This window comes from Euprymna scolopes, chromosome 3, assembly GCF_053919585.1.
Source record: "Euprymna scolopes isolate OS-2025 chromosome 3, ASM5391958v1, whole genome shotgun sequence".
NCBI classification, from domain to species: domain Eukaryota; kingdom Metazoa; phylum Mollusca; class Cephalopoda; order Sepiida; family Sepiolidae; genus Euprymna; species Euprymna scolopes.
In genome coordinates, this window is record NC_136484.1 from 55,941,873 (window position 1) to 55,954,581 (window position 12,709).

The following is a 12,709-nucleotide window of genomic DNA, read 5'->3' on the forward strand; positions in this document are numbered from 1 at the left end:
TTCTTGTGCAATATATGTGTCAGTGCAGTGCTATTATACTACCAAACTGATTTTTGTAGTGTCCCAGCTGTTTGTGCATTAAAATTAGTTAAAATTTACACAGGTGTTCATGTGTTTTATTGTGCTTACTACCATATGCAAGCAAATTTTATTAGCTTACATTTGGTACCACTTTCAATGCTATAGCATCAACCTCTGGAAAGCTACAATTAAAATAAGGACATAATATCCCAAATTTTGCAGCGTTTTTGAAAAACGTCAACAATAAAATTACATGGCTCTTGAGGCAGGCATAGCCAAGGTCCAAGATCACAATAACTGGTATATTTAGCTAATTTAGACCTTGGAGAATGGGAATAATAGCAGTTTCCATATGTTTGAAGAAAAAGGTCAATTTTGAAGAGGTCTAGAGTGCTCCACCTTCGGCCAGAAATATTTACTTGCCAAGAAAGCAAACCTTACGGACGGATACAGTTGGATATGTGAAAGTGCAACATGTCGCCGTTGGACCTCAATTAGAATTGGGACCATCTTCGCCAATTCGCGACTGACGATCGTCTGAATTATCAAAGTAATCTACCTATGGGAGATGGACACAACAAGGAATCTCCGGCGCGAATGTGGGTTGCGGTCACGGCACACAATTGTGGACTGGAAGAATTTTCTGTGAGATGTATGCCGGTATTACTTCCTCAGGAATCCCCGGCAGATAGGACGCCCAGGCCATACGGTCGAAATCGACGAGTCTGTCTTCAACCGCCGGAACACAACGTCGGCAGACGTCTAACACCGGTCTAGGTCTTCGGTGGATACGACCCCGCTGAAAAGAAGGTTTTTTGGTTAGCATACCAAATATGAATGCTGAAACCTGCCTTCCACTTATATAAAAAACATTCTGCCGGGGATTCCGGTCGTATCAGACTGTTGGAGGACTTACAGCAAAGTGGGACGAGAGGGGTATCACCATTTAACGGTGAACCACATCCTTAACTTTGTGGATCCTGTAACACAGGCAGCAACAAATCATGTGGAGCGGGTGTGGAAGGAAGCAAAGCAGCGCAATAAACGAGAATGCGGAACCAACAGGGAACTTTTGGACACATATCTTTTAGAGTTTATGTGAAGACAAAAGTTTGGTAGGCAGCCGTTTGACTCCATATTAACCCACATCGCCAAAAGCTACTCGGTTGGTAAGGAGTTCCTATCACATCCACCATCTCATCTCCGTCCACTTTGTCGTCTGGTGCCCTCCAAAAGTCTGAGAAAAATACATCCTCCCGAGAAAATATGTTCTTGGCAAAAAAAAAACGAAACTCTCAGGGATTCTGGTTAAAAAAAAAACAGTTTTGTTCCTTTCTTTTTCTTAAATACTTAAAAACTTAAAAAAAATATTATCTATTATTTAATCAAACAATGCTTATTTATTATCCTACAAATATCAGTTTTGTTGGGTATTTTACGTAAATTCTTGAACAAAAAAACACCAAAAAAAAACAACAATTACTGCCTATTATTTGTTTACAAAAGTTTTTTATATGTATTTGAATATAGAAAACAATTTCATACAATAATAATAATAAAAAAAACACAAATGAACGGTAGGTTTTTGCGTTTTATTTATTTATTTTTTATTTTATTTATTTATTTTTTGTGTGTGTGTGTGTTTCTAGATTTACAATTTCATTTTACAGTTATTTGTAGCGTTGTTTTTATTTTATCGCCAACGCTTGGTTTTATCCGGCTGTTGACGTCATGCGCCGGACAAAGCCGAGCAAACGTCTGGTTCGTTAAATGCACAAGTACCAAAATTTTATATATTTCTTTGCAGATTTATAATCCTTTTCTTTTTTTCTTTTTGAAAATTTGAATAAATTTTTAATGGGATTTTTCTTTTATATATATACTAGCAAACCACCCGGCATTGCCCGGTTGTAAAATACGATTAAATATATTTTGATTAATGCAGATTTCGTATTCATTATTATATTATATTGGATACAATATATAGTAATGATTACAAAAGTTTTTTTTTTTAATAGCTCGTGCGTCACCACAAAAAATTGAAACCAAAAACGTTTGGCTTACGATCTACTTTTTACTTTGACATCAATGCCTGAGCTATGAAGACATGTTCGCTGTTAGGCTTAAACTTAAAAACATGAACCAATAGATATTACGTTATGCATGCATATTCGTAATGCTGTCGGTCGACCTTCAACTGGCAAATTTCATTTTTTTAATTTTAACACTTTTGCACCGATTTTCCCTAAAACCTAAATATAAAGTTTCACATGGGTTCGATACCCTATATATTACGTTTCATGCCTGTAGACCAAAAACTAACAACGGTTTGGAAAGCAAATTTTTTTAAGCAAATATATATACGCATACTTAAATATATATAGAAAGAGATTTGTGTTTCCTATAATCTTTTTACGTAAATATTACGCAAGTAAAAATCCTATAGAATATCTGCATGAATATAATTACACGTAATAGTTAACTAAAGATGATCATCCCATAAGAAAACAGAAAAAAACTAATAGGGAATTAATTAAAATGAATGTTTAAAAAGAATGCAATTCCACGACCCATATATATATATATATATATATATATAAGAAAATTGTATTTTTAAAAATAGATAGAAAAAAGGGTTTTAATATGAATATCAATATACAAAAAAAAATTATAGCATATATATATGTGTGTGTGTGTGTGTGTGTGTGTGTGTGTGTGTGTGTGTGTGTGTGTGTGTGAGGTGTTGTCTACACTACATTGTCTAAGCTACATGATCTAAGCTATGTGGTTTAAGCTAAATAACGGTCTAAACTATATCGGTTAAGCTATGTGGTCTAAACTATATTGTCTAAGCTACGTGAGCTAAGTGGCCTAAGCTATGTGGTTTAAGCTAAATTACTTGGTCTAAACTATTTGGTTTAAGCTATGTGGTCTTAATTACATAGTCTAAGCAACGTAGTTTAAGCTACTTGTATATGATCTGAACTGCATGTGTTTTTTCCTATTATATTTGAATTCGAATATCTAAATAACTTAAAACAGTAGATAATATTTATGTTTCAGTTTGAAGAAATATGGTATAATAAAATTATGGGGTGTTCGTTCGCGCCTGATCTCCATAGAATGTAAATATGTAACAAAGTTTAACAAGTTTTTTAAAAGGGGTGAGAGTCCACAATAACACCTTAACTTTAATCTTAACTCACGTTAGCTTTTATTTATTTTTTTGAGTTGAATCATATTGTGTCGAATAAATTCACCTCATAAATTCACGTTCTTATTAAAGTGAAAGCCAAAAAAAAGTCGGAACTTTAGACAATTCTCGAAACAAATTTTGCATAACTCTGTTTTTTTCCTTATCCAATTGCACATGGCACTCTTTCGAAAATAGATAAATAGATAAATAATAAAAAATGAGAACGTTACTTGTTATAGTGTCAAAAGAAGGAAAAAATCTTGCTCACTTTATTACGTATCTTTTTAAAAACATTTACATAATCTTTTCATTTTTATTTATATATCTGTTTAAGCTGTTTTTTGTTAGTGTACTAGAAGGAATTCAGTTAATTACAACCCTTTCTGCATGTTCTTTACATTACAATAGTACAACCCTGAAATCGGCGGCGCAATGCTACACCGTTCAATACTGGAAAACTGAAACGAAGCTTTTCTGCTTGACAAGGGCGCCATTTTCTTCTTATTCATATTTATATCGATTCTTTGCTTTAAAAAACTAAAGTAATTACGTGTTTACTTTTTTAATATCCCAGTTTGCTGTCTCGGATTATTTTACTAAAGTAAGTAAAGCTTCATTATTGTTCAAAACTGTTTTTGTGTCTTTGTTTTTCGATATTTCGTCGATATTATTTAGTAAGAGTGTTTCGCAGAAAATCCAACAAACGACTACCCGAAAAAATAAATATACAAGCAATAAATGTTACCATAGTCAATAAAAGTTCGGTTAATGTTTTTTTTAATAGTTTTTAATGCTCTTTCCTTGAAATAATTTCAGAGAACCGATATTAAAACGAAATTTGAGGCGATAACTACTTAAATGAATTTTCATATAAACTACACATGCCATAATCGTATATTCCTCAAGTACAAAATAACGGAAAACATTAAAATATGTTTATAAATATTCTTTACGTTGACGGAACTCTCTTAAATTGTTAACATAGAATGCTCAGGTGCCCCTCCTTTAAATTGTAAACGGGGCCCTCCATTTCAAAGTCGCTGCCATTTTGATTTTTTTTAAAACCGGTTCGTGAATTAAAAAAAAATTTTTTCTTTTACAAACTACTTAAAAATACAAACCAGTGAACATTTCTACCATAAAAGTAACTTATTTATTATGGTAACATTTATTTCTTGTATATTTATATTATTATATATATAACATTTTCTCTTTGTAAGGAAACATCATTTTGTTGGTCACTGTTGGCTACGAATGGAAACAAAGTTGATATAAAAAATATATTTTCGTGAAAATTATTTTACTTTCATCATATTTTGCTTAGGGTAAAATTTTTGAGTATCAAAACCTATCTCTTTACAAGCCCCTTCTTTTCATAACCTATCATACTTTCATCAATCACAGTCCATTTTCTGTAGTCTGTTTTTGAACCCAGTGAACGACGGGTACTTCTGCTAGTATATATATATATATATATATATATATATATATATATATATATATATATATATATATATATATATATATATATAGGGTGCCCACAAAGTCAGTCTGGCTACATAATCTAAAGGATGCTTCCACAAAGTCTGACTTTGTGGACACCATGTATATATATATATATATATGCCTAAAATAGGCACATATACTTCATAGATGACGTATCATTCAGTAAGATGGCGCTAATAATAAAGGAAATCCATATGATGAATTTTCTAAAGTACTAACCTTTAAATGACACGCGCAAATTTTTAACCTAATCGGAGTATTAGTTTGCAAATTACAATGATTCAAGTGATGCAAATTTTCAAAACAATAAAATAGATATGAATTCGTGTATGATTAAAAAATTTTATGAAAAAAATAATGTCCAAGCAAAGCAATAATAGTAAGTACTAGCGGGAAGACCCGAAGTTGCCTGGAATTGAATTAGAGTCAACGGATATTCCACACATCTAATGTTTTTATTGTCAACGAAATCGGTGAAATCGCACCTTTTTCAATCAAATCGATTGATTGCCAGCTCTAGTCGTGGACTTACCACGATGCACCAGGAAAAAGCTTCACGTGTCTCTCCGCAATGACTTCATCTATAATACAATATAGTCTACATTGCACTGTAGAGAACCGACTGTTGATTTTATAAAATTATTTTTATATAATGACTTGAATTAAAGTTTAAAATTGAGAAGCTAAATATCATGATACTATTGTGGTCTAAACAGAAACATTCATTTCGAACGCGCCCTTATCTTATAAATGAACCTACTTTTGACTTTACAGACTGAGCCTTTCTGCTTGTGCAGGGATAACACATTTAAAATGCACTTGTGATGTTAGGCTGTATCAGAACTTTAAGTTTGGTCCAAATCGGACTGTTCCTTCTTTAATTGAATTTTTTTTATTATGAATTTGTTATACTTATTAGATGTATTCTTATACACAACCTATCTAAGAACACTGCCAGACATGTAAAGTACATTTGTGTGATTTTTTTTAAATCGACCCAGCCGCTTCTGAGTCTATAGGGAACGAACTAACTCACACCAGGTCCTTCTTATATATATAAGTAGAGATTATTTGCAATCTACTCCGCCAGAAACAAAAGTTAGAAGATAATATGCTGACTTTAAACGCGACCATACATGACACATTATTCTGAACAAAAACACCTCCTTCTCTAAAAAAAGGCGTCGATTTGTTAGAAAAGCGTTATATTCAGTGCATCGTCCTAGAAGGGAAACAATGTTGATGAATGAATACAGTCGAATTTTGCCTAAAAGTTTGTTTCATTTACAAGGGGATTTTACTATACATCAAGGCCCAGAGGCCACTCGAGGATAATGGTTAACATGTTATTGTAGTCATTGGGACAGTTGCGTGATAATCGTTTGCAGAAGCAATTTGGTATAATTAGATCATTTGCGATGATGGGTGAACAAGAACTTGTTTATATTGGATTTTGTTATTTTTTTCAGGTAGACATAAACCTACCGACTGCTGTGTTATGGATATGTCAATATTTAAAACTCACTGTACTCGGCGACGCGTTGCTGTGGTTTAGTGGAAATGGAAAAATGCTGAGGGTTACGGAAATGCTCCCTCTGAAATCCTCACAGGAGACCTGGTTTTTCTTTTATCACGTTAATCTCATCGATTACAAACGTAAATTTTTACCGTTAAGTTTGATTTTTGATTTTTATTTATTTTTTTTATTTTGTTTTGTTTTGGTAAATGTGACAACGGGAATACCCTGGTCGAATCACCGCAAAAAAATACTTCGCGCCCATCAAACTTAAAAACTAAAACTCGAAATGAAATGAAACGTAAATTATTTATTTATTTTATTTGTTTGTTTAATTATTATTATTATTATTATTATTATTATTGTTTTTTTTTTACAGAAGCGTCACCACTTATCAAGGCCGATCGGCCACTCAAGGATAAGGGTTAAAGAGTGTAGAGTAGTCAAAAGGACAATATAGTAATCAATAGTAATGGAAGTTCGGTAAATTTGTTAACTTAAGTGGAACGGCTCATCAGAAACTTGTTCACGTTGGACTTGAAGACAACCATATTATAGACAGCTGGAAAGCAGGAAAACGGAAGACAATTCCACAGGCGTGCAGTTCTAAGAAAGAAGCTTTGATCATGGAATCTATGTTTAGGTTTAGGCACAGATAAAGAGTGGGGAAAATTATTGATAATGTTTTCAGCTAGTCTAGTGTTTCTTGTGAAAGTTTGGCGAGGGGGGGGGGCATAGATTGAAGCTCAGTCGAACACTTTCCATGAAAATAACGATAAAGCAGAGACAAACTCGCAACATCTCTTCTGTGAGATAGAGGTTGCAGCGAAGAGAAAAGGACATCTCCCACCAGGCCACGAAGTCTATTTTGAACCCTATCAAGGCAGGACAAGTCTTTTCTAGCAGCTCCTGCCCAGATGTGGCAACAGTATTCCATCCTTGGACGTATCTGGCTCTTATATAGATAGAGAATTGCATCAGCAGTGAGATATCTACCGGATCGATAGAAGGATCCGACCATTTTTCCAGCTGCCTTGGCAACAGATTTGATGTACGTATTCCATTTAAGATCAGGAGTAAAGGTCAAGCCCAGAAGCCTGTCAAAAGTTGAGGCCTCCCCAAGACGAGAGCCATTCATTTTAATTGATGCCAGATGGGGATCAGAACGTTGATGATGTAAAGATAGAAGCTTGGTTTTAGATGCATTAAAAGTAACCAGCCACTCCTTTCCCCATTGTACAACGTGATCAAGATCAGAGGAGAGAGAATCGGAGAGAACTTGGTCGTTTACTGTTTTAGATGTGTTACCATAGATGGTAATGTCGCCAGCAAAAATGTCTACGAATGATGTAAGGATGTGATTTGGAAGATCATTAATGTAGATCAGGAAAAGAGTTGGGCCCAGGATGGAACCCTGAGGAACTCCAGCATTTATTCTGTGAGCTTCTGATTTTTTGCCCATCAACTACTACTCTTATGAACCTATCAGAGAGAAATGATTTAATAATTGAGAAGACATTTCCAGCTCTACCATAGCTGGAGATCTTGTGAAGTAAACCTTTATGCCATACCCTATCAAAGGCCTTTGATATGTCAAGAGCAATTACCCTTGAAAGGTTGCCTCTGTCGAGAGATTCACTAATCCTATGAGATATAACTGTAAGCACATCTGCTGTAGATCTAGCAGAACGGAAACCATATTGTGTGTCACTAAGAAGGCTATTTTTGCTGAGATGGTTGATTACTTCTCTATTTAACACAGATTCCAGCAACTTACTCATGATGCACAGGAGACTTATTGGCCTGTACTGAGAGGGGGATGAACGATCACCTGAATTCTTAAATACAGGGCATACTGATGAGATTTTCCAGGGTGATTGGAAGCCATTTTCCTTAAGACAACGTTTAAACAGTTTTGTAAGTATGGGTGCTAGTTATGGTTGAAGTTTTTTGAGTACTATAATTGGAATACCGTCAGGGCCGGTTGCTTTACTGGAATCAAGGTTCTTGATTAGCTTGGCAACATCACATACAGATATTTGTATATCACAGTGTGTTTTCTGATACAGGAGGAAATATTGGGGGTTGGCGGCCTTGGTCGCAAAGGGTAGAATTGGCTGCAAAGTTCTTGGCAAAGAGTTTGGCTTGTCTGATGCTGACGAGATTAACTCAGGTCCACTGATGATAGTTGGGATAGAGCACACGCTTCTGTTCAGGATTCTGTTTGCAATTTGCCAAAACTGGTGGGAACCAAGCCGCTGCTCAGCTACTTTGGACTTGACGGACCGAGCATACAACTCTCTTGCGTTCTTTATTACTTTCTTACAATGGTTGCTGGCAGTCCTGAAAGCGGCTTTAGTTTCCATACATCTATTACGTTGGAAGCAGTGGAAAAAGTGATTTCTGTGCGCAATAGCAGCAGCACATTCTGGAGAAAACCATGGCTGGCTGTTAGGTTTTTGCTGGGACTTTTTCGAGGGTATGAAATTGTCTATACCTACAATTAACCATTCTGTCAGGTCTGATACTATAGACGACACATCCTTTTTAAACGTGGAACGCAGAGGAAGATCCGATATAAATGTACGGAAACTATCCCAGTCAGCCATAGTGTATCGATATACTGTACGATGGAGAGGTACGTCTGAGGACTTATTTCATTTCATTTTTATCTTAATTGATACAACTGAGTGGTCGGAAGATCCAAGAGGAGACAGAACGGAAACTGAACATAGTTCAGGGCAAGTTGTGAGAAAAAGGTCTAGGAGACTTGCATACTGACCGTCATTGTCGGGCACACAGTTTAATCAAGACATTAAAAAATGAAAATATCGAAGAAAAAAAAAAAAAAAAAAGGTTATATTGTACGAATCCGTTTTGAACTGAAGATCTCCGAAAAAAAAATTTCATTTTGTTTTTTGTTTATTTGTTTGTTTGTTTGTTTGTTTACAGCGGAAAAACACGTTTTTACGACAGCACGTTGAAGGCAGTCATCTTGGATTTCATTTTAATTTATGAATTTTAGAAACGCCACGGGGAGATAACTCCAGTTAAAGCGCCGGCACTCCCTCTCCATCTTTAATACTAGCTTTTCTTCCTAAAAATCGAATCTTTTGCTCGGTATCATAACAAATTGTTTTTTCGCTGTAAAACAAAAACTACTTGATGAAATTAAGTGAAATTTCATTCCGTAACGGATACGTACAATTTAAACCTTTTTCGATATCTTCATTTTTTAATGTCTTGATTAAGAAGGATAACGAAATAATTTTTTAATGTCTTGATTGAGAAGGATAACGAAATAATAATAATAATAATAATAATAATAATAATAATAATAATAATAATAATAATGGTACTTGTACAGTTTACTGTACAAGTACCATTATTATTATTATTATTATTATTATTATTATTATTATTATTATTATTATTATTATTACTATTCCGTTATCCTTCTTACTAAAACGAAATTGTTAGTATTTTTCCATGCGTACCTGTTCGAATTACTATTTCGGGTTCTTCTGACCTTGTGTCTCCCAATTTTCAATCTGCTAAAATTTTAATCACGTGATTATGGTCTAGCTACGATAAAATAAATCCTTCATGTAATTGTCGCTTGTTATGAATTTAACGGAATACGGTTGGCGGGTATTTTGTAACTATTCTGTAGTTTCACTTAACAATTTAATAAGCAAAAACATAAAACCTCAATTTATATATAGGGATTTTATTATATATATCCTTGGTGGGGGGGGGAATTACCTAGCGAGATGAAGGGCCATTTGAATGAATGCACAATGATTTAAATTTGTAATTATTAAAAAAAAAAAATCCTGTATAACTTGCAGAGGATGCTGTGTTTTACGTTTGTTCTAAAAATGGAACGGAAATTTAAATTTCGTTCCGCTTTAATCTTTAATGTTTTATTGTGCTCCCCAAAAACGAAAGTAATCGAAAGTGTAACATTCAACAGTCGCTCTTTATATATATATATATATATATATATATATATATATATATATATATATATATATATATACTAGCATGGGCGCCCTGCGTTGCTCAGGTGTTTGGATGTGTATGTTGAGCAAAAAAAAAAAAGTAATAGTAGGAAGGCAGGCTCGAACCCGTACTGCAAAGGAGGAAAAGAACGGGGTAAAACCTAACGTTTATGCTGTTACGACCACCGCCAAACCGGAAGCGACATTTTGTAAAATTAAGGTTAGACAATCTAAAGGAGAGGATAACTTTAAAAAATATCGGCGAAAAAAGTTACCCTCCCCCCCCTGTAGAAAAGTGCCTAGTTGAAGGAGAAGATATTAATGTTTTTAGCCAATTTTTCGATATTTGTCGTATGAAAGATCGAACTTTAAAACGATACTGATCTTGATTTTAATCCGTCACCTCTATTGAAAGTTTAAGGCAGACATGCAAACAGACATACATACATGCATACATTTATATATTGGTAACTAATAATTTTTGACCCAAACCGATGAAAAATCTTTTTTAAGAAGAACATAAATTTTAGTTTCCATATTTTTTAGATGAGGATTGACTATTCATATTATTTGAATCATTCGAGCCACTGTTATCATTTTCAGTGTTATTTTCACAACGCTTCGGCCGATCTAAGCTCCTACCTTGTTTACTTGTATCTTGTTCAACTCAAGAATCTGTACGGAATTTCGATTCCCGAGTTTGACAAAATACACTTGAAGAAGGTCAGAGGTTACATCGAACGAAACGTTGTGAGAATAACACTCAAGATGAGAACAGTAGTCCGAACAATCCAAATAATACAAATATCTTGCAGTATTTTAGACACACTTGCTTTGTTATTTTTGCCTCTGAAAAATCGTATCATTGTTTGGTTTTGAATTTCGATGTAGAAAATTTCGCATTTAATGAACGATTCACAGCAATAATTTATCAATCACTCATCAATGCGAAGAACTTTCGTTTTTTCCTCGAGGTACCTAAAACCAAACGAAACTTCCATGGACAGAGTTTTTTTCCCAAAAAAATCTCCAGTCTGTGGAACGCTATTCTACAAAACTGCTTCCCTACAAACTACAACTTGGTCGTTTTAAATCCAGTGTTAACAAATACTTATCGAGCCATCCCCTTAAGTAATTCTACCCATCGTTTACAATCCGCTCGTCATCCAGCTAACAATTTCGTTTGCTCGTATCCTCGAGTAGCTGCTGGCCCTGGTATGTGATGAATGTTTAGTATAAAAACATTCATGTATTCAATCTTTTGGGACTGCTATCCTCATCTTTATAGTCGTTGTTGTTTCAATCCCCGTTTAGATCTTCTCCAGATGGTTAACCGCGACAGGATAAGAATGCTGAGTCTTGCAACTGTACCTTAGTAATAACTACCTTACCATAGTTGTTGCTGTATCATCACGTTTTTGACCGACTAATTCGCTGGCCTGCTTTGGGTAGGATTGAAACTGCTATATTCAGTCACTGTTCATCTGAAACCGTAGAGGCTCAACGACTGTATTCAGTGCGCCACTGTGAGAATGGGGGCTTCATGTCAGATGCCCTATACCCAACTAGAACAAAATGATAAGGAAAGTGAACAAAACAACTATGGAAGGCAGTAATTACTGGGGATACAGTTAAGAGACTCAGCATTCATATCCTGACACAATTAATCACCTGAAGAAGGCCAGAGGATGAGTTGGCCGAAACCTGGTGAAACAACAACAATGAAGATGAGGATAACATATATAGAAGTATTTTTGTTTTTTTTTATATTATTATTCGAACGTATTGTTTCCTTCAGTTTTCCGTTCATTTTCACCTTTTATCAGAGTCTCACGTTTGTCCATAAACTGATTCCAAATATTAAAGAAGCAACCGGACTCATGGCAAAGAATTTTAAAAATTACTTGGCAAATATACCCGATGAAACATGTGCATAAGAGATACAAACAATTGCACTTAAATTGGCAGTTAGAATCTTTAAAGGATCTCTCGGTTGAAATATATAAGATGGCGAGTTAATGGCTAACATCTGCCATGATGCCCTATCCCAAACTAGACCAAAATGATAAGAAAATCGAAAAAAAAAAAACACGTAATACGTTGTTACGTCATTTTCACAATCTTATTAAATTCAAACACGTACTCTTAAATTTGAAAAAAAGAAAACAAGAAAGTTTAAAAATGGCTATAAAAAAGTCTTCGTTTTTTTTTTTTTGTTGTTTTTTTTTTAATTTAATTCTTTCTTACTTCCCTTCCGTTGCATCTGTCTTCCATCTTTTTTACCCAGACTCCTAAGAACTTCCGGTCGTTTGCCTTCATCGCCGCCATAGTAGATAATAATTCATTTCTCATCTCGTTCTCATATCATTTTGTTTTCTTTTTCGATTTTCGTTTTTCTTTATTTCTGTTTTCGTCTCACGTCCTTGTCAGAATAACCCAATAAACTGTGTGTTTATTGTGGCGTTG